The 23,286-nt window shown below is 37.2% G+C and overlaps 1 protein-coding gene and 1 long non-coding RNA gene across 8 annotated transcripts in view; one reads left to right on the top strand and one right to left on the bottom strand.

The window, feature by feature from the left end:
- LOC105472752 (uncharacterized) overlaps positions 1-23,007 on the bottom strand; it is a 47,737-nt gene extending 24,730 nt beyond the window's left edge. The window contains exons 1-3 of one of the 2 annotated variants that reach the window (XR_981773.2): positions 22,954-23,007; positions 21,222-21,374; positions 15,314-15,519 (exon numbers count right to left, since the gene is read on the bottom strand). This is a non-coding gene — a long non-coding RNA (uncharacterized lncRNA). Of the gene's footprint in view, positions 1-15,313; positions 15,520-21,221; positions 21,375-22,953 lie in introns of those variants that run through there. The other variant, XR_011622782.1, reaches the window with a different exon arrangement.
- LOC112425049 (keratin associated protein 13-4) overlaps positions 1-23,286 on the top strand; it is a 179,750-nt gene that overhangs the window by 52,630 nt on the left and 103,834 nt on the right. The window contains exon 1 of one of the 6 annotated variants that reach the window (XR_011622773.1): positions 23,066-23,233. The exons of 4 other annotated variants lie outside the window; for them this stretch is intronic. The gene's annotated coding sequence lies outside the window, so the exon portion shown is untranslated. Of the gene's footprint in view, positions 1-23,065; positions 23,234-23,286 lie in introns of those variants that run through there. One more of the 6 variants, XR_011622778.1, reaches the window with a different exon arrangement.

The following is a 23,286-nucleotide window of genomic DNA, read 5'->3' on the forward strand; positions in this document are numbered from 1 at the left end:
GCAAGTTTGAATCAGTGTTTTAAAAAAATAACACATCATCTATCTGCTTACATTTGGGGATCCAAAAAGAATACCAATCAAGTAGATATTCAAGTTTGAATTCTTCCAATGATCTTAACAAAGTTTAATCGTTATATAGTGCTTTACAATCTATTTTTTTAAATTTATTTTTCAACACAGTCTCACTCTATCACTCAAGCTTATGCACGGTTACAACTCACTGAAGCCTCAAACTCCTGGACTCAAGCGATCCTTCTATTTCAGCCTCCTGAGTAGCTGGGACTACAGGCATGTGCCACCACCCCCAGCTAATAGTTTTCTTTTCAATTTAATTTTTTGTTGTTGAGATGGAGTCTCACTATGTTGCCTAGCTTGGTCTCAAACTTCTGGGCTCAAGTGATTCTCCTGCCTCAGATTCTCAAAGTACTGGGATTATAGATATCCATCACAGTTCTTTATAGTTTATATGGTTTGTTCATTCACACAAATTATCTTATGAATGCTATCTATTATAAAAAAAGTTACTCTTTTTGCAAAGATAGTGAATTATGACATTTTTCCAGTAGAGAATTTGTAAGTTACTAATATTTAGAAGTCCAAAATTTCCCTAAATGTGCCAATGCATTGGTTGAAAAGTTCCTTGAATTTAGCAATTGGTTCTAGATCCTTATGAATCAATACAGTAGCAAGATGATCAGCTTTTCCACACAGTGAGATGTCACAAACTAGATCTTAATTCAAAGATGAAAATTCAGGATATCTTCTGCCCAGAGGATGAAATTTACCATGGCTGGAACTGTAAATCTGATGTAACATCTCTGGCAAGAATGGGAGAGGGAGAAAAATCTTGGCTGGCACTACTGGGACTGAACACAGCACTGGTACACAGTGGCCTTGCAGAAAGAATTGTGGCAGTCATTGTGGAACTGGGAACTACCTCAAAAGGTACTGGGAAGAGAATAGAAGAAGTGGCTTGGAAAAGAAGACTGATGAGAGATGCTGAGGCCAAGGGAGCCACAAGGACTTAGGTAAAGTTTCCAGAATAACAACCATCAGGCCAGGTATTGGAAAATATGGTTTTGGTGAATTCTCCTTTAGAAAGTGGTCTGGGGTCAGGTGAGGTGACTCATGCCTGTAATCCCAGCACTTCGGGAGGCCAAAGTGGGAGGATCACTTGAGGCCACGAGTTCAAGAAAAACCTAGGCCACATAGTGAGATCGTGTTTCTATAAAAAATATATAAAATTAAAGATTAACTGGGTATAGTGGTCCACACCTGTAGTTTCAGCTACTCAGGAGGCTGAGGTCGGAGGACTGCTTGAACCTGGGAGGCTGAAGGCGCAGTGAGTCATGATTGCACAATTGCATTCCAGTCTGGGTGACAGAGTGAGACCCTGTCCCCTCTCTCACCCCCCAAAAGGAAATAAAATGATCTGAGACAAAATACATAACCCCATTCTTATCCTGTATGTCTTATAAGTGGATGTACATCTACACAAAATGATTTGAGTGAATCTACCACATTAACCAAATTCCTGGCAGTGATATGTCACATGCATTAATATTTAGTTGAATTTTCTGGGAGTTGGTGATAAGGAATATCCACTTATATGTTATGAAACTTATACAATGTTTCATTTTTAGACAATAATTTTTTTATCAAAAGAATAACTCAACATAATTTTATTCATTAATTCCCAAAACATTGAAATAAAATATGTACCAGGGTTAAGCATCTTGTGTAACCAAAAGAAAGTGTATGCCTAAAAAGTAGGTCTTCAAAAATTCTCTACTAATATGATTTTATCACTATATAAATTAATTGTCACCCACCTTTTCTGAAAATCTTTTAAAAATATCACATGTTGTATTAGTCCATTTGCATTGCCATAAAGAAATACTTGAAACTGGGTAATTTACAAAGAAAAGGGGTTTACTTAGGCTTATCGTTCTGCAGGCTGCACAAGCATAACAGCAACATCTGCTCAGCTTCTGCTGAGGGAGTCAGGGAGCTGACAATCATGGCGAAAGGCGAAGTGGGAGCAGGCACTGCACATGGCAGGAAAATGAGCATGAGAGAAGGGAGGGAGAAAGTGAGAAGAGGAAATACCAGACTCCTTTAAACAACCTCACCTGAACTCATTACTATGGAAAGACAACAAGCCATTCATAAGGGATCCTCCCGCATGACCTCAACACCGCCCACCAGGCCCCACTTCTAACACTGGGAATCACATTTCAACATGAGATTTGGAGGGACAAACATCCAAACCATATCACTCTGTCTCTAACCTCCCTAACTGCCTGTCCTCCTTACACTGCAAAACACAATCATCCGTTTCCAATAGTCCCCAAAGTCTCAACTCCTTCTAGTGTCCACTCAGTAAAAAGTCCAAAGTCCAGAGACTTATCTGAGACTCAAATTTCTTCCACCTATAAGCCTGTAAGATCAAAAACAAGTAATTTACTTCTAAGATAAAATGTGGTACAGGCATTGGGTGAACATTCCCATTCCAAAAGGGAGAAATCAATCAAAAGAAAGAGACAACAGGCCCCATGCAAGTCTGTAACCCAGAAGGGCAGACATTAAACCTTAAAGCTCCAGAATAATCTTCTTTGGCTCCATGTCCTGGGCACACTGGTGTGAGGAACAGAATCCCAAGGCCTTGGGCAGCTCTGTCTTCATGATTTTGCAGGGTATACAGCCAAGCGGCTGCTCTAACAGGTTAGGGTTGAGTGATTATGGCCTTTTCAGACATGAGATGCAAGCTGCCCATGGATCTACCATTCTAGGGGCTGTGGGGCTGTGGTCCCTTCCCCTCTGTGTTATTTTGTCTGTTTTGCTATAAAGAAATACCTCAGGCTGGGTACTTGATAAAGAAAGGAGGTTTATTTTGGCTTATGGTTCTGTAGGCTGTATGAGCATAACACCAGCATCTGACCAGCTTCTGGTGAGGGCAACAGGGAGCTTACAATCATGGTAGAAAGTGAAGTGAGAGCAGACATCGCATATAACAGGAGAATCAGCATGAGAGAAAGCAGCAAGAGAGCGAGAGGAGGAGGTATTAGGCTCCTTTAAACAACCAGCTCTCAACTGAACTCATTACTATGAGGAAGGCACCAAGCCATTCATGAGGGATCCTCCCTCATGACCCCAACATCTCCCACAAGGTCCCCTGTCCAACACTGGGAATCACATTCAACATGATATTTGGAGGAACAAGTATCCAAACCATATGACATGTATTCAGAAGTGCTGTGGGAAATCCAAAGAATTAAAAATCTACCCTACTTTTCATTAAGACACTTAGAATCAAATTAAGGAAATAATAGATAGGCACATAGAACAATACAGCAACTGTGTCAGAGAGAAATTCTATCTCAATCAATCAGTGGGTCAATACCTTTGAGCAACCATCATGTGTCAGGCACATTCTGCATAGTGAAAAAAGACAGAAAATTTCTGAACCTCAGAGAACTTACCAGTGGTATTATCAGGTCTAGTCACTAAAGTAATAATAATCTAATGTGTTCATGCCTATGTTGATTTTAGTACACAGAACTACTGACTTGGATAACAGGTTTGCCCTGGTCAAACTCATGTTACATCTATGTTCCCCACCCTTTTTTTTTTTTTTTTTTTTTTTTTGAGAGAGAGTCTCACTCTGTTGCCCAGGCTGGAGTGCAGTGGTGTGATCTGGGCTCGCTGCAACCTCCACCTCTCGAGTTTAAGTGATTCTCCTGCCTCAGCTTCCCAAGTAGCTGGGATTACAGGTGCACACCACCACACCCAGTTAATTTTTGTATTTTTAGGAGAGACGGGGTTTCACCATGTTGGTCAGGCTGGTCTTGAACTCCTGACCTTGTGATCTGCCCGCCTCGGCCTCCCAAAGTGCTGGGATTACAGGCATGAGCCACCATGCCCAGCCATCTCTGTCCCCTTCTTATCTGTAGTATTTCATCCTGACCTTTCTCTTTGACTCTGCTAAATTTTAACTAAAAACAAAATAGGTTCTTGTAAAAATTAATAGCATCATAATTTAAAGTGAGTCTGGGAAATTATTTTCACTCACTATACAAAGATATATCCCAACCCCGCAAACCACGTAGATAATCCAAGTGAAAACGTAGAGAAGAACATGTACTTCACAAGGGTCTGCTTTGTTTACTGCTTAATACTCAGTGCCTCTACAGCTCATGATTCCAGTCTGTGCCCTCATCTACTGGCTGAATGCATAAAGACATGAAGAGTTGGCACACTTCAGAAACTTTCCCAAGTCATGTTTACATTAAGAATTACTTGTGCGCCTGTAATCCCAGCACTTTGGGAAGCCCAGACTGGTGTATCACGAGGTCAGGAGAGATCGAGACCATCCTGGCTAACACGGTGAAACTCCGTCTCTACTAAAAATACAAAACAAAATTAGCCGGGGGCGGTGGCGGGCGCCTGTAGTCCCAGCTACTGGGGAGGCTGAGGCAGGAGAATGGCGGGAACCCGGGAGGCGGAGCTTGCAGTGAGCCGAGATCGTGCCATTGCACTCCAGCCTGGGCGACAGAGCGAGACTCCGTCTCAAAAAAAAAAAAAAAAAATTGTGCCAGACACTCTACTAAATGTATGTAGTATCTGGTTAAATCATTACAACAATGTAATCAGGTAAGTAATATCAGAACGTTCATTTTATAATACATAGGCTTATCTTATTGAGGTTATGTAACCAAGATCAGAGAACAAAATTGGGATTTGAATGCAGACTCATATAATACTAGAGTATCTATATTTTAAGCCATTGCATTTATTTTCTTAAAATTCCATATTTTCTTACAAATATGAATTATGACAGAAAGTGATACTGTTTTGTTTTTGTTCTTAATAGTGCTAAGCATCTGACTTATTTCTTAAAACCTGTTTTGCAGTATTTGGTCTTATTACAACCTAAGTTGTCAGTCCCTCTAAAATAAGGATCACGTCTTAAAAGATTCATTTTCCCCCGTAGCATCCAGCATGGTGCCTTATGCTTAGTGAAATTCTAATGATTACTTGGTGAGTTGAAATCAATGAAATAATCAGTCAAGAAAAAGCCACAATGGTTGAATCATTCAAAATATTAATAAAGAGAATAAATAAATTATCCTTGCAGTCATATCTGTACTCTTGGTAATATACAACCTCATTTCGGGTTGGGCTTATATAAACAACTAGGTGAGGGAGTGCATGCAGTGTGTATAAAAAAACCTGTTAGAAACCACTATATTCAGAAATACCTAAAACCACAGTCAAATAAAGACTACAACATATCATATTATAGCCAAAAATCAAGGGCTATTTAAAGAAACTCATATTGTATTTTTCAACACTTTTTATAGATACTATTTCTTAAACTGATATTTTTAAAAGAACTACTCTAATTTAAACTTAATAAATTTGGAAGTCACTTTCCTTGCCACTGCACCCTTTCCCCATTCTCTAAGACAGAAGGACACACAATTACTGATGTTACCAGGTCTCCATGTAATTGGCTATAGCCACAGTTGTAGCCAGAATATCCTATCCTTCTTTCCAAGAAAATACTTTAGAGAGAAATAGCCATGAATGTTTAAAAAATTCAAGAATAATCACAATAAAACCTATTAACTTTTAACAAATTAAAACTGGTGTAAAATTAAATACATGTCTGCCATGGGAATACAGAAGGAATGAAAAAAAAAAAATAGCTGCTAAACTCTGCTGGCTTCAGCCCCTTCTCTGCCTCCATCCTAGTTATCTGTTCCATTCCCATTTTCCTCCTCAATGACTCTTCCAGTCATCTACAAATAACCCCTGTGTCTGATGTTTACCGTTCTTCGTTATCTGTCACTACTGGCCATCGCCACTTCCACTCTACTGAAGAGCTTGTTCAGACTTCACCAATGCCATCCTCATTATTAAACATAATAGGTTTTTCATCACTCTGAAATTTATCTTTCCTTTCTAAACTGTGTGCTATTGTACTCTCTCTCTGCCCTCCACTTAAAACTCTCTTTTCCCTTGAACTTCTTGTGAAGTGTTTATTTGACCAGGTATCGTCCTGGATCTTTCCACATCCATCTCACCATAGATTCTCTGTTTCTATTTCCTTCTATCCAGCCTTCAAATGTGGGCATTTCTCAGGATGGAAGAGCAGGCTTTCATTTACTTAAAGAATATTCCCTTCCAAGATGATTCCATCTACTTTCCTGTTTTTCACTGTCAATTTGGCAGGCAATTAAAAAATTTGCATTTCAAATTTTAACTGTTCTTCCAAGAAAAGTCCTAAATGTCAGGTAATTAATTCATAAGCATCCCTTGCCACGTGTATTAGCCATCAATATCTCACATTTTGTATCTCAGGCTTGTTTAAAATTTGAACTTATGGTTACATCTCCTTATTGGAATTAATATAAATGATTATTTCAGTTACTATGACTGAATATCTTGGTATCAGTCTGATATTTATCTTTTTGTTAATCTTCGCTACCCATCAGATTATTCCATACTACTCCTAAAATGTACCACATAGCCGCCCTATCTTTTCATTTAAATTCTACTGTTTTATATAGGCCTATGTGACCTCTAGCTAGGTAATATTCCAATAATTTCCCTGTTTCTAATTTCTTTCCACATCAGCTTAGTCTCTGCATTGAATCATAAAAGGGAGTTGGATGACGAAAGAGTTGCTTTTTTTTTTTTTTTTTTTGAGATGGAGTCTCACTCTGTCGCCCAGGCTGGAGTGCAGTGGTGCCATCTCCGGCTCACTGCAAGCTCCGCCTCCCAGGTTCACGCCATTCTCCTGCCTCAGCCTCCCAAGTAGCAGGGACTAATTTTTTTTTTTTTTTTTTGTATTGTTAGTAGAGACGGGATTTCACCATGTTAGCCAGGATGGTCTCCATCTCCTGACCTCGTGATCCACCCGCCTCAGCCTCCCAAAGTGCTGGGATTACAGGTGTGAGCCACTGCGCCCGGCCAAGAGTTGCCTTCTTAAAAAGTCAAGGTATCACCATTCTTCCCCTTAAAGACATTCATTGGGTTGCCAATAATAATACTAACAACAGTAAATATTTCTTGACAACTTGGTATTTGTTAAGACATACAATACACACTTTACTTCAGAAACCAAAAACTGTGAGTCAAACTGGGCCTGCATTCATTCATTCATTCATTCACTCATCACTCATTTGTTCAGAGTATGTATTAAGCATCTTTGCGTGTCAGTCACTGTTCTGTGTTTCTTCAACTGACATATATTGATCGCTTCAGTATTTTTAAAAATTTGAATAGGTGGCCGGGCGCAGTGGCTCACACTTATAATCCCAGCACTTTGGGAGGCCAAGGCAGGTGGATCACGAGGTCAGGAAATCGAGACCATCCTGGCTAACACAGTGAAACCCAGTCTCTACTAAAACTACAAAAACAAAATTAGCTGGACGTGGTGGCGGCACCTGTAGTCCCAGCTACTCAAGAGGCTGAGGCAGGAGAATGGTGTGAACCCGGGAGGCAAAGCTTGCAGTGAGCTGAGATCGCGCCACTGCACTCCAGCCTGGGCGACAGAGCGAGACTCCGTCTCAAAAAAAAAAAAAAAAAAAAAAAAAAAAAATTTGAATAGGTTTCAACATTTTAAAATGGAGACATTAAAAGATATTTTGCTATTAAAAAAAAGAAAAACAACCCTGTGAGGCACAATATGACTCTTTCAGGACAGCAATCTATTTAATCTGTACATATTTTCTTTCACCCTGAGACATTGTTTCCATTTTACTGCAGTTCACCAGTTTCTTGGGAACTGAGCTCTAATGACATTATAATTTTTCAGTATGCTTGCACTACTTTCTATTGTAAACATTAATATTTATTAAGTCATAGTCTCTATTAAAGCTAATAATAACATTACTAAAAGGGCTCTATATTTTTAAAAAATATGAATGAGAGAATAATTCTTTGTGAAGGAAGAGGATTTCTACATATTGAATATACCAACCAAGTGTGTCCCTGTGGAAAATGAATGCAACTTAAGATGCCATTTGAAATTGACATACTGAGACTTTGGGTGTGGCTCCCTTTTATTCATTGGCTATTATTGTTGTTTAAGCATGTGGTCTGGGATTTGCATGCTCTTTCTTAATTCTCATAACTCTTTGTATTAGGTACCAGAAATCAGAAAAAAAAAACAAAAAACAAAAAAAAACCAAAACATGTAACTTGTCCAAGGACACATACCTAATAGTCTTTCAAGCCAGGACTCACGCTTAGCTCTGTTGAATCCAAAGCCTGTGCTTTTTCATTAGAGTTCTTTCATATAATAATCTATGATTTGCTTCCAAGCTACTTTTGCTGATTCATTTCTTCCTGCACTCCAAAATGTTCATTGATTTCTCCTTATGTAGTACTTTTATATACTTTACTTTTGTTTGTACCATTTTTCTCTTTGTAAATGTTGAAATGTTAGACTCTATTTGCCTGTTCCTACCTTCCTTCTCCCAGAAGTGGCCTGCTGCTTTATGAGAGTGGTGCTTGGATTATGATAACCATTTTTCTCTTTGTATCATGGGCGCTCATCTATATTTGTTTCCTACGACTTGAGTACGAACTTCATTAAGTCAGGAAGTCTGCTTGTGGCTGATTTTGTTTTTAATGTAATACAGCATCCAGCCCAATTTTTTTATTATCTAGTAGGTACTCCATTAATGTTTACTGCACTCTACTTAATTAGAGAGAGTTACCTATATAAACAATGTTTCAAGTAATGATTTCTACAATCTTGCTCTCCTTTCTAACTTTAAGGCCATTAACAAATCTGGAATTACTTATTACATGACACAATAATCATCGTATGTGTAATCTTCTACTTCCTTAAGAAATAGTGAATGGGTCCTAATGGGGTTAGTGACTGACATGTTATTTGGGGTGCATGTTTAGCTTGTAACACATGTTCAATGAAATGTGAATTATTGCATGAATAAATAAATCTTGAACCTTACAGGTAAGCATAACTAGTTTAACATTGATGGTGGGGGTCAAAAAGTGTTTGTACCTTTTTGCCCATCCTTCATTGTTTCATTAAAGGAATGAGAATATGATATACTCAAAGTGTTGACTTTCGGAGATGTTCTACCATTGGCTTTTCCTTATGAAAGCAATGTTGCTAAGCAACACTTGTGCATTGGTATATTTCTTTCCCAAACTTTCTATCACAAGGACAGCCCAGGATTTTTTCAATTGTAATCACTGGAATCTCTTGAGAAGTAAACCACAACATTGCCACCAAGCTTTGCTTCATAGTTTGCATTGAATTTGATAGGAGATGAGTACTCCACTTCATCCCCAAATACACAGGTGACTGACAGCAGGGACAGTTCACAAGTGCAAATGGAGTATGATTTATGACACACCTCAGAAATTACCCCAGTTGCTGGTTTTCATTATGTTGCCTAACTCCGATCTGCATGAGGTACCTGCCTTACAGACGCTATGCACTGGAAGGCTCATAAAAAATCATGTGTTCTGTTATTGAGACACAACTTCTGTTTCCTTCCAGTTTAAGTGTCAAAAATCACCTGGCTGACAAATATCTTTCTCTAGAATATTGATGCACCCTACACTAAGACTCTGACACACTTCCTCAAGGAAGAATAAGAAAAGATTTTTATATTAAATCTTTCCATTGTCCATGTGTCCTGACATCATAATATCCCCTTTTCTTTTTGTTGGCTAAGGTAAAGAGACTGCAGTATTAGCTTCTGTTAACCAGGAGTTATGTTATAGTAGCTTTACAAATTCTACACTGTTTAATAACTTTAAGAAATAATTTTTGTTAGTGAATTATTTTTCTCAAACCTTTAAACAGTATCTTTTTTTATTTTTTTGAGACAGAGTCTTGCTCTGTCGCCCAGGCTGGAGTGCAGTGGCGCGATCTTGGCTCACTGCAAGCTCTGCCTCCCGGGTTCAAGGAATTCTCCAGCCTCAGCCTCCCGAGTAGCTGGGACTACAGGCGCCCGCCACCACGCTCGGCTAGTTTTTTGTATTTTTAGTAGAGACGGGGTTTCACCGTGTTAGCCAGAATGGTCTGGATTTCATGACCTTGTGATCCGCCCGCCTCGGCCTCCCAAAGTTGGGATTACAGGCGTGAGCCACCGCGCCTAGCCCTATGTATTCTTAAGTATTTCTGATCTGTCATTTATTTTAATGGGAATTGTTCTTAGTAAGGTCCAAAAAATTCTTAGCAAACTAGCAGTGTAGCATAACACAGAAAGCATGTGAGTCTTGGAAAACTGGGTCGTGAACATCTTATTTTGCAAGAGTTTCTCCTTCAGGAGAAATATCAGGCTTGACAGAACGAAGATTTTAGAAATAATACAAGTTTTTGGAGAGTTTTATTCCAATCATAAAATGGCTCTCAGTTGGTCTATAAGTGATACTTACAGTAGAAACCCCCAGCCATCTTCAAGTGTTTGGGCTCCGGAATAATATGATGAGAAACCAGAAACAGTCTTAGAACACAGCCAGAAGCTCAGCTAGGTGATGAGGAAGACAGTGAGTGAATGAATGGAAAGGTTCTGAAAGTGAGTTTCCAAAGTGGCGAGAGATGCCCCCTGGTGTACAGAAGGAATCACTGCAGACTTTTTTTTTGCTTTGGTCAGCAACAACAAAAAAATGACAAAGATGTCTATAATCATATCCATATTGAATATTTACAGGACTTGTAAAATGATGAAAAAATTGTACAGATTCTATCTACAACCATGATTTTTCCCCTTCAAATATTGTCTTCTTTATAACTGTTTAACTGTTATGCCCAGACCGTTTATTCCCCGAAGAAGACCACCAGAGTCCAGAGTCAAAGCTAAGCAGCAAGGATCTTTATTACAGGTTCGAACCTGGAACTCTCCCTCGCTCGTGAAACGAGACAGGCAGGAGAGCTCCCCCACTGAGCGCCGAGCAGTGTTATATAGTCTAAGAAAAGTGGGCATAGAGTTATTATACAAATCAGATATATGATTGGCTAGTGTTTGAACAAGGCGATTTGGCTAACTATGATTGGTTCCCGCCATTTCTGATATTTTGGTTCAAACTTTGAGGCGGGAGAGCAGGTTTATGGCAGCAAGAGTTTATCTTACTTAAACACGTCTTGTGACCTTGCCTCAGAACTTACAAAATCTCTGGTATGTGCAAAACAAAATCTCTGGTACGTGCAGAAAACCAGGTACTCACAGAACTTATGAAATCTCTGGTATGTGCAAAGATTACAGAGCAGAACAAGGGTGTAGCGGGTGGGGGGCGGGTACACATCTATCTTTGTATCCTTTCATAACAAACACCTCGTTTATGTTACCTCTACTCATGAAATCATGTGCCCTCTAGCAATGCTGAGCCACTTTTAGCACAGAGAGTAGACTTTATGCATCAGACAATATTGTAAATGTTCTGTGAAGGGCAGGTGGATAATTCCCTTTATTCCCTTTTTCAGAGTTTTACCCTCCTTTTGGATTGTCCTTTAACATTTTATCCTTCCAAAGTCTAGCTCATGTCCCATGAAATGCCTTATTCTCCACAGCAGCAGGATTGCAAAATTTACCTTCCTTATAAGTTAGCAGATAGGGTTTGTGGCATTATACAGCTCATGAAGAAAGAGAGAAAGGTTAAGAGGAAGATGAGAGAAAGTGGCTTCCTTGACTGCTCCTTCTTCAACATATTCCACTAGATTGGGTTCCATTATTTTAACACTGGATCTTATGAATTTGCCTTCAATAAAGTGACTTTGTTGTTAATTATCTTCTCAGATTATGGCCTTGGTTTAACAACCAAACACAAAGTATTACTGATATCCCATACCATCTAAAATTAGGTATACTAAAAACAAATGCTGTAGATAACTTCACAATTGCCTTACACTAGAGGCTGCCTGCACGCCCTAGTAAAAAACTGATGATTTCAATGAGGATCTATTTTCTCTCTCTTTAATTCGGGGTCCTAGAACTCTTTTGAGTTTTACCAAACTTATACTCAATCAGTGAATTACTCCAATTAACCAGTGAAGACAACAAACTCAATCTACCATCTCTCTCAGCACACAATTCATCCCAAATATCACTCCTGGTGCATGCTTTCTGGCAATAGCAAGAGGTAGTAAGAAGACCAAACATGGGTTTTAAATCAAGATTCTAATCCTAACTTTACAACCTATTGGCTGTGAGATCTTGGACAAGTTACTTAGCCTGTCTGATTCAGTTTCTTTATTCTTGCAATGGGAATCATAATGCTTTCAGAGTTTATGTAAGGCATTTAAAGTATGTGCTTAAATCAAGTAATCAATGGTTGTCCTATTTTGGTATACAATGTTTCTATTATTATACTTGTCACTTCTAAGTTTCTTAGCATATTTAATGCTAACTAATCTCATTTCTCTCTTCTCCATCTATATTTTTGTCTCTATTAATTGTTTTGAATGACTCAATACTTCATAAAGTCACCCATGGACATTTCAGTGCCTTTTACTCAAAACAGAAAAAGCAAAGCAAGGGAGAAGTGCACCAAATGAGAACTGACAGAGTTATATAAAATTTTACTTAGATTTAAAAATATATACAAATTATCTAGCCCTAATCATGGTACTTTGCAGCTGGATAAAAACCCTGCTCGTATAAACAGGAGTTTATTAAACTTAACAGAAGCTGATTTTTACACACTAGATGAAAGACAAATGTTGTGATTAATTTTCAGTGAGCAATTAGGTAAACATATGAGAAACTAGTGAACTCCTTGTTTCCTGTCCTTTGTATGACAAGAGTAAAAGCAATTTTACAAAATATTTCTTTTGTTTCCTTTGTACTCTGGGTCTAATGACTGAAGATTCAATTCTCTTCCTTTAGAGACTCAAAGAAAACACATAGGAGGGGATACATTTGAAATTGTACTTTGAAAATGTCAGTGACACCAGCTGATGAACACTTAAGCAGAAACAATCAACTTTAATACTTTTCAATACATAGAAAAATACATTCCTGTTTTCTTTCTTTCCTGATCTTAGGTTAGATTCTTAAAATCCTTTCAGCCACGTTATCTGCATTCAACAAGGAATATATTCCTTTTAATATTGATACAGATGAAGATTAACACAAATATGTTAAATGGCCTGCAGGGATAGTCTTCACATATAAAGAAGAAAGTTCAAAGTCAAATATAAATACACATATGCATTTGTTCAAATGTCAACACTCTGCTTGATATTTACAAAACTGAAGAATATTTTTGACACTTATTGTTTCTGTTCAATTTGTTAAAACAGTATTTTGTTGATTTCCTATATTATTCTATTTTTCCGTTTCTTCTATTTTTTTTTTAACTTTAGAAATATACCATATTCTAGGAAGAATTTAGGAAACCAAACATGTTATAAAGAAATTTTTGTTAGTTTTGAAAGTGTTTAATGGAAATTTTAGAAGAAAAAAATGGGAAATTTGAGTAAAAGAGATAAGTTACCTACATGATGTATGATGAAGAAAGAAGTTAGACAAATACAAGAAAGCTGGGGAGTCCAAGGGTAATCCTGACAACTAGTGTCTTATGAAAAAAGAGACAAGAAACTCAAGGAGTTTCATGAAGTGAAAAGGTCTTTGTGTTTCTTCCATATGCATTGTGTGTGTGTGTGCGCGTGTGTGTGTTCAGATACATATAAATATAACACAAATGGAATATTCAGTGTCGAATTGCATGTTTAAATGGTGGACTTTTTACTACAGTCAAATAAATTTGCCCCAGATGATTAGATTTGAGGTCCACTGGAATAACTAATTGCTAAGCATTATAATTCAAGCTCATCATAAAGCATATGTTCACTTGTTTTACGGTAAATATCAATTCATGAAGGGAAGAAAAGTCTTAAAAATAAAAATCAGTTAACCCAAGTTATTTCAAGTCATAAATTTAAATACCCACTAGATTCTTTGGTGAACACTGAAGAGCAGTTATTTTTATGGTTTTGTACTTTATGTAAAGCTGGAGACATATATTTGACTTGAAACGTGTAGCATTTTTAAACAGATTTTATAAGCCACCTATTAGATAACCAGATGAAAAAAAAATACGTTATATAACAATTAATAAGAATTATAAATAAGTATGTAATAAGTATGCTTAGCCCTTTTTCCTAAAACAAGAGGACTTACATTTTAAAAAGGTGTTTGGCTTTATTTTCTAAGTGAAATTTTAATATTCAAAAAGAAGTTCTGCTCAATAGTAATGGCAAAAATAAGATCATAGCATGTAACTTTGGGTGTAAAACTTGTGTGACAATTATATTTTACAGATGGGAAGAGCGAGCTTGATGACCTATAGAAACTTACGCTCGCCATGAGCATGACCTGTAAATGATTATGATGTACTATACCACCCTTTGGAATAAAAGTTGAAAAAAAATCCACCACTGATAAAGACACTTATAAAGTCACCATAGATTATTGATTGGTGTTTCCAAAAGGAAAATGAGATCATTTTGTTAGAAGTTAAAAGATTATTGTATCAGCTACATCATTTAAATTCACTTTGGAAGACACCCAGTCATTATAATCAGGTGACTGCGGGGATAACATATATTATTACTAAAAGCAAGAAATCATTCTTCATTTAGAAGGCCCAATCAACACCAAAGAAGCATGATTCTCACAAATTATTGCTTTTTGAAACAATAATAAGTAGATTCAAAGGAAACAATACAGAAGGAAAAATAATGCCTCACATGGTGATTATGAAAGTCACAAATTGAATACTGGAGTGAAGGTCAAGTAAATGTTAAAAAGTTACTGCACAAACTCAATCACCATGTTAAATGAGCTGCAGGTAAAACTGACTTTCTAATATGGAGGATTAGTACAATCAAAACGGTCAAACAGGTTGTACATGATGCTATAATCTTGATGTTCATTGCTTCAGTCTTTTGAGATTAGGTTGTCATTTCTTTTAAGTCTTTTGTCACTAATATGGAATTTTTTTTTTTTTTTTTTTTTTTTTTTTTTTTTTTGCCAAAGACTAAACCTTTTATAGAACAAGAAAAGTATTAAAGAAAATAAATAAATAAATAACTGAGTATTTCTCTGCATTGTATAAAATCAATTTGTTTGATCGTTTGCTTGGATTAATTTGTTTTCAATCATACAGACTTAGTTTTAAAATAGCATGCTCCTGAGTGTTAGTTACACATTTGCTTTACTTATTTTAAATATTATGGTCTTTTACTATTTTCTACCACTCAGAATAAGAAAAAAACAACTGATCATAACAATGAAATACTCCCATAAAGAACCTGTGATATGCCCCTCAAATGAAAAAAATCCATCAGAAGAATAATGTGCTTTAAATAACTCCATCACATCACATCTCAGTCAGTGAAAGCACCTTGCGAGTTTATTTCTTCCTTCCCATAGAAACCTCCTTTCGCACGATATCTCTGAGGTCGAAATTCAGCAGCCTGGAAGACTCAATATGATGGGAAAGGTATCCAAGTTGATATTTATTCTACAACAATTAAATACCAAACTAGTCATACTCTAAAATAGTTTGAGGAAAAAAAAGTCATACTTTAAATATCCTGGTTCACAAACGTCCCAGGAATGGCACAAAGATGGTTGTAATTCAATGAATGCAGAATATTCGTGTCTTCTTAATGGATGTTGATCTGGTTACAGAGAATATGCACCCTACATGACCACAGAGAGGCCAGAATTTTATTTTTACCCTGTTTGCCAAGGTCTTTATCTCTACAGCCAAAATGAGAATGGCGATTTAAACAGTTGAAGTCACAGTACTCATCCCAAAGCTTTTGTGGAAGCATAGATTGTCAGTGACTACAGCTATTAGGGAAATGAATTCAGCTTGGTAGAAAAAGTCACATCACTTGAGTTTAAATGTCACTCTCTGTTCTCTGTGCAGTAAAATTGTAAACCCTCAGAAGTGGGGCTGGTAAAGCCTAGAGCCTTTATATCTCAAATAGCACACAAGCCCCCCAAACCCTTTAATATTCCCTTGATTCCAAGAAGGGAGGGCCTCTTGAATATTAACATGTTTGAATTTGGTATTCCTTTAATCAACTTGGTGCCTGTAAGAGGTAATGTTTCCATTCTCAAAGCCTTGGCTTTTGTCTGACCCCAATTGAGATCCCCATAAATGTACTCCATGACATGAGGTAATCCTTCAACTGTATTTCAAAAGATTATTTTGCTTCACTAATTATACATGATGGCTTCTGACATTCTCTGTAATAAGGTATTTATGTAAACATCACCGTCTGTCCACCATTATTCAAAACCAACTTCTATTAAAGGGTTAACCACTTCAACTGAGTCCCTGGGATAGACACATCTCTTAACCTGGCAATAATAATCTTAAGAATAGTAAGTGTTTATGAATACTTATTATACGTCAGGAACTTTAGATGTTTTGATTCACTTAACATGATCCCCTATGAGGTAAGTATTGTTATTACCCTCTTTTTATAGATGGCCTAGAGAGCTGAAGTAATGGCATGCCCAATGTCATCATGGCTATTAAGTAAGTGTGCATGTTGAATCTGAATTTAGGTACGCTGACTTCAGAGGCTGTGTTTTTCCACTTTACTGAACTGCTGATTTATAGAGCTCGCCAGGAGGGGAAAAGAAACAGATACCTCTTGATGGTGTTTTCTATAACACACTTAGATCACCTAAAGTCTTGGGGAATAATTTTTGTAGACATGGTTTATCTTTGTCGACTTCTTATCCATGTCCTTTTGATCTCCACCCTTTGCCCCTGCCACATCCATCCTGAAGGAGGTCAGTCACTATGCGGCCTCTCTTGGGGGCTAGGTTGGTCACTGAGTCACTCCATCCCTGTGAGTTTCTTCCCTTGACTCTGCATCTCTGGTTCCATGTGTGTTGCTCTGCTTTCTCCTTTTCCTCTCCCTTTTCCCTCCCAATATGTGGGTGGATAGTATTCCAGAAGCAAATGGTAATAATGCACAGGATAGTTCTCTTCCCAAACCCTCGGGAAATGAATTTACAATTGTCATCATGACCACAAGTCTTAACCCTATGTGCTAAGCAAAGGTTTAATTCAGAGAATTTTAGTCACTTTAGAAAACTGGATAAATGGTTTGGGAGGTATAGTTAAAAAATAAATTAGATTTCAGTAGCAGTCTTGCTACTTAACTAAGAGTGTGCTTATTTATATTCTGGGCTCAATCTGGTATGGAAGAAAACAGACATTTACTCTAACTTGGGCTCTGTGTCATTGACATTTATGACTTGTTTTTGTGGGGTTACTCAGTATCTAAGACTTGTTTCTGTCTTAGGAGGAGACAGTACTGTGGCTCCCAATGTAGACCTTGAAGAAGACTAGATAATTCCTTTCATGGCTCCCAGTAGGGATGTCTTAGGCATTTGAACTAAGCTTGGATAATCAACTGTCTCAACTGGTCTTGGATTTTTAACAAAGTGACACAAAGATAAAAAATGGTATTCAGAATGGATCTAGAGCAGAGATATCCAGAAGCAGGAAAAAAAAAAAATGGCAGGAGGAACGTCAGTAGTAGCAGTGCTAGCTACTAGTACAAGTAGTCCTCGTGCTAGCTAGTGAGTAGTAGCACCACCCACTCTAGTGGTGGCTAAAAAGAAAAATGGCAGTAATGACAAAAATAATATCCTAACCAGACTATTGCTGTGTCATTGATTTGGGTGCTATATTAGCTATATTGACAACCCTGGGTCGCATCCCCCTTCTCAACCCAGTCTCCCAGATTTCCCACAGTTCTTCAGACTACCCATAGTCTCAGTAAAGTTTTTTTTTTTTTTTTTTTTTGGCCAGTGGTTTCCATCTCATTCAATCAAGAATACTACCTGATACATTCTGCATTTCCTTACATTCCTTTCTTCTAGAACAAAAGTAGACTAAAAAGACAGTTATGACGACTTGATAATCTTTCCTTTCACTACTTCCATGCTTATTAAATAGTCTCCCTGATAGACAGGCCTTGTGTTTCAGCCTCTTCCTACAGTACAGACTGTTGACATAAAAGTTCTAATAAATTACTGTACTTACATTTTCCATTTACTCTTTGCCTAGGAAGTAATCCAGGTGTTTCATATGAGCTGTTTAAATCTTTTGAGCAAACTATTTCACTTATTATTTTAACACGAAAATAGAGCATAGAAGGCATACAATTTAAAATGGGAACATATCAAGCTTAATAGCCATCTTGTATTGTAACCATGAGTGATACAATAAAGTAAGACATTTAGCTTTATGAATCTGTAATGACTTTCAATTCAAATGCATTAAAGTTGAGTAAATCTAGATTGCTAGGAAGAAGCTCATTATTGAGCAGGAAAGATAAGCAAACATCACATTATAAGATAAAAGTGGTTGTGAGAAAAGACAACATGTGAAAAGAATATGGTTGAGAATAGGGAGTTTGTTCATTCATCATGAACCATGATGTTGGAGTAGTTTTTACACATTAAGACTTGCAAGATGAAAAGGTATTATGATGGGATGAAATAGAGACAACAGGTATTATAAAAGAATAAGTGTATTATAGTAATAATAATCATTATTATTACAAATAATGTCTACCATTTACTCTGTGCCTGGCCATTCTTTTGTACTTTTCAAATAATAAAAAGTATTAGTCCTCACCACATTACAGGGAAAATATTGACATTATTTTCAACTTGCAGATAACAAAAATGAGATTTAATGAGATAAAATAAATTTCCCAAGTTCAGAGAATTAATCCGCAGTGAAGTTAGTATTGGAATCCAAGCAGTTTGACTTGAACTTTGAGTTTCTAACTAGTAAAAATGGAGCCTTAAGATGTAAACAAAATAAAATTTGAGTTAGGAAGATCCTTAATAGAGACTACTGTGATGAAGAAATGAAAAAACATAAAATAAAAAAGAAAAGTTGGTGATGCAGATGGTGTGCCATCTTTGAGAAAAATATAAATGCCAAGGTTACAGGGAATTAGTAGCCAATAAGTGAGGAGAGGGACATAAATGGACCATTATTTTCACAAAATTTTAATTTTGCAGAATTTGGTGGATCAAAATGCTGGAAAGGGGTTTGTAGAGAGGCAAAAAGGGTGCATGTGGGGGAAAAATAATCTATTGGTTAGAGTAAGTTTAAGCTCAGCTGTCTATGGAGACATGCATTTGGGAACATTCTTCTGGCAGATAAATATCAGAAGAATGACCAGATTGGGAGAGATGCCTTATATGGCAAATAAAAACACAGGGTGCCCAGTTAAACTTGAGTTCTAAATAAACAACATTTTTTTTTAGCATAAGCATGCTCTATATAATTTTAGACATACCAAAAATGTTTTTGTTACTTATCTGAAATTCAAACTTCATAATTTGTTGATTATTGTGTCTGACATTCCTATATTCTGGGAATGTAGATTCCAGCATCACAACTTGCAGAGAAGGGGTGAACTACTGCTTAGAGTAAAGGAGATCAGCTTTAAATAAACAAAGGCTAGACAGTGGGTTCTCTGGTAGAATACAAAGCTTTATATTTTCCCTCATCTACTCTCTTTGCCTTATAACTTTGAAATGTTCTTTCACTCTGATCCCTGGCACAGTCGTATAACATGGTGTTAACAGCAAACAGGCAGAATTGATGATGTTCTGGTTCTGAGCATAAACGTCCTTGCAAGAATCTATTTTGTTCTCATACTCTTGCCTTCTTCATGAGAACAGAGTAAGTAGATCTAGCCTAATTGGAGAGTGAGAGACTGATGGAGCAAAGCCAATTCCCACTTTTACCCCAGTCAACAGTAAGTCAAATCCCAGTCATGTGAGCGAACAGCAAGGCTATCTTACTTCCCCCAGCTGTTGGATTGTTGAGCATGAACCTCTTATTATACTGCACTGAGGTCTAATGGTTGTGTGTAGTACAGCAGTATGATGGCAATAGAAAGTGGAAACAAAGTCATTTATAATAGTGTCAAAAGAAGAGTAGCAATAACTAATATATATTGATTGCAGACTATATGACAAGCAATGCTTTGAGGTTTTGTATGCATTACTCATTTAATCCTCACAAGGATCCTATGAAATTGTTGCTATTATTACCCCAGTTTTACAGATGAGAAAACAGAAATCCAATAGCCTTGAGTAACTTTTCCAGGGTCACCTTGGGAAGTGACAGAGCTGCCAGTCTGACTTAGGTGAATTTACCTTCAGAAAGTTCATGCCTAACCACCTAATGACACTGCATCTCAACAAAACTTTGAAGATGACATTGGATTTGACAATAAAGAAGTTGTTTGGAACATTTACTGCATTAGCTTCAACTAAGTGACAGACTATTGGGGGAGGATGGAGGATTGCACTAGAAAGTGAGGTACAGAGGAAGTGAGAGAATGCAGAGGGGGTGTAGTTATTCAGCAACATGAGGAAAAGGGGAAGAGATGACAGTCAGCTTAAAGGTAGACCAAGATGACACTGAGGTTTTCACCTTGGTTTCTTTGGTTGTGTTTTTCATAGGACTTTGTGTATGTCTGAAGATAGTATATTGCACTCAGAATTCCTGAGTTAAAAACCCAGCTTTGCCTCATATCAACATCCAACTTTAGGAATTTTTTAACCTCTTCGAGCTTACTTTTTTTTAGCATACAAATATCTCAAAGAGTTTTTAAAAGACTGAAGCACAATATCCCAGAATATAGATGGTGGTTCCAGGTGGTTCAATTTCAGTATCTTCCTACAAGGGGAAACTGCAAACAGAAGGATAGGTAATAGTGAATAAAACAACAAGCCAGAAGATAAGAGATAGAAAAACAGGAAAAATGAATGCCTCCAGTCTTACCAGGGAGAAGGAAAACTTCTTTCTCAGAGAGAGTTGAGAAAAAAAAAAATGGGTGAACATAAATCTGCAAAGTGAGAGAGGGAGGTCAAGGTATATCTCTCCTGATGATACTGTAGAAGAATTTTGACTGGCGCCTCTAATTCTTAAATGTGACCAGTGAAATCCTATGAGTAAAACATCAGACCTTCTTTGGGGGCATTTGCCTCGCCTTCACTGCTCAGGTGCACAAACTTATGCTTAGCGTCAAAATACTTTTTATTTTGTCACAGGTTATAATACCTCACAACTCACTATTGGATGGTTTGTGGAAGTTATTTAAATTTTCCAAAGTGCAACTTTCTTACCTATTCCACAGGAATAACAAAATCATATACCTTATAATGTCTGAAGTTTATGTGTGACATGTCACCAAAGACAGAAAGTAAATATGAGCTATCATTACTAGCTATATTGCAGTTGCAGTTGGCTTACGCTTATGCCTATGTACTTAACAGAGCATCCAGCACATTGCAGTAGTTAATGTCTACCTATGGAAGAGATAAATAAAGCATGACATTAATTTAGCATAAAAGTAGAGCTATTTTACATTTTCATCAATAGAATCATATTATTATAAGAAAAGGACACAGGATTCAATGGGGAAACTGGCATATAAATTAATAACCAGTTGTTTGGCTCTATGATAGATTTATTTGGCACATATTTTATGAAATACTTTCTGTAAGCCAGGCATTATTCTAGGCCCTGTGAATGCACAGATGAGTGAAAGAGATTAAGTTTCTGCCCATATGTAGCTTCCATTTCCTGGGGAGATACACAGTATGTGAGTCAACAAGCAAGTGTATGATATCGCTTGGTGATAAGTGCTATGAAGGAAAGGCTATATAAAGGACCATAGGCCAATAGCATCTCAGGGAAGACCTCTGCGCAAAAGTGACATTTGTGCTTGATGCTGTCAAGTGACTGCTGGAATCTGGAAGGCATCTCAAGAGAAGATACTTAAGTTAAATTTTTAAATTTTTTATTTTACTTTAAGTTCTGGGATACATGTGCAGAACGTGCAGGTTTGTTACATAGGTATACATGTGCCATGGTGGTTTGCTGCACCCATCACCCCAACATCTCAGTTTCAAGCCCTGCATGTGTTAGATATTTGTCCTAATGCTTTCCCTCCCCTTGCTCCCCACCCCCGACAGGCCCCTGTGTGTGATGTCCCCCTCCCTGTGTCCACGTATTCTCATTGTTCAGCTCCCACTTATGAGTGAGAACATGCTGTGTTTGGTTTTCTGTTTCTGTGTTAGTTTGCTGAGAATGATGGCTTCCAGCTTCATTCATGTCCCTTAAAAAGACATATCTCATTCTTTTTTTTAGCTGCGTAGTATTCCATGGCATATATGTGCCACATTTTCTTTATCCAGTCAATCATTGAAGGGCATTTGTGTTAGTTCCAAGTCTTTGCTATTGTAAATAGTGCTGGAATAAACATACGTGATTATGTGTCTTTATAGTAGAATGATTTATAATCCTCTGGGTATATGGGAGAAAATTTTTGCAATCTACCCATCTGACAAAGGTTTAATATCAAGAATCTACAAGGAACTTAAACAAATTTACAAGAAAAAAAAAACCATCAAAAAGCGTGCAAATTATATAAACAGACACTTCTCAAAAGAAGACATTTATGCAGCTAACAAACATGAAAAAAAGCTCATCATCACTGGTCATCAGAGAAATGCAAATCAAAACCACAATGAGATACCATCTTCCGCCAGTTAGAAGGGCAATTATTAAAAAGTCAGGAAACAACAGATTCTGGCGAGGGTGTGGAAAAATAGGAACGGTTTTACACTGTTGGTGGGAGTGTAAATTGGTTCAACCATTGTGGAAGACAGTGTGGCAATTCCTCAAGGATCTAGAACCAGTAATACCATTTGACCCAGCAATCCCTTAAGTTAAATTTTGAAAGTGAGTAGGAACTCTTTATGAGAAGTGAAGAGCAAGGTAAGGGAGGAGCTACTATAAAGGCAAATATTTAACAAGATTATGGATCATTTAGGTAAATACACATTTTAATTCAGTCGGTGTTTGCTAAGTATCTTATCATACCTGATGAGCCAACTGCATGGTCCAGGCTCTTCTGTGTCATGCCTTTTAATGAAATTTCCTTCCATATCAGCATATTGAGCACTTCATTGTTTTCATCATAATAGCAGCATTATTTGTCATCCCAGAGAGAGCTATTAGGAGCCATTTTAAACAAATAACTTTAAACAAAGAGACTAAAGAAAGGTAGCAGGTTTTGAGTTTCAGAGATCAGATAGGAATAGATGAGAAGGTGCAGCCATAATCCAAGTGGCAAATTGTGACCACGAGCATTGGATAAAAGGTAAAATGAAATTGAATATATTTATAAAGAATTATAAGTTTTATGTATCTATT

Source organism: Macaca nemestrina, chromosome 4 (genome assembly GCF_043159975.1).
Source record: "Macaca nemestrina isolate mMacNem1 chromosome 4, mMacNem.hap1, whole genome shotgun sequence".
NCBI classification, from domain to species: Eukaryota; Metazoa; Chordata; class Mammalia; order Primates; family Cercopithecidae; genus Macaca; species Macaca nemestrina.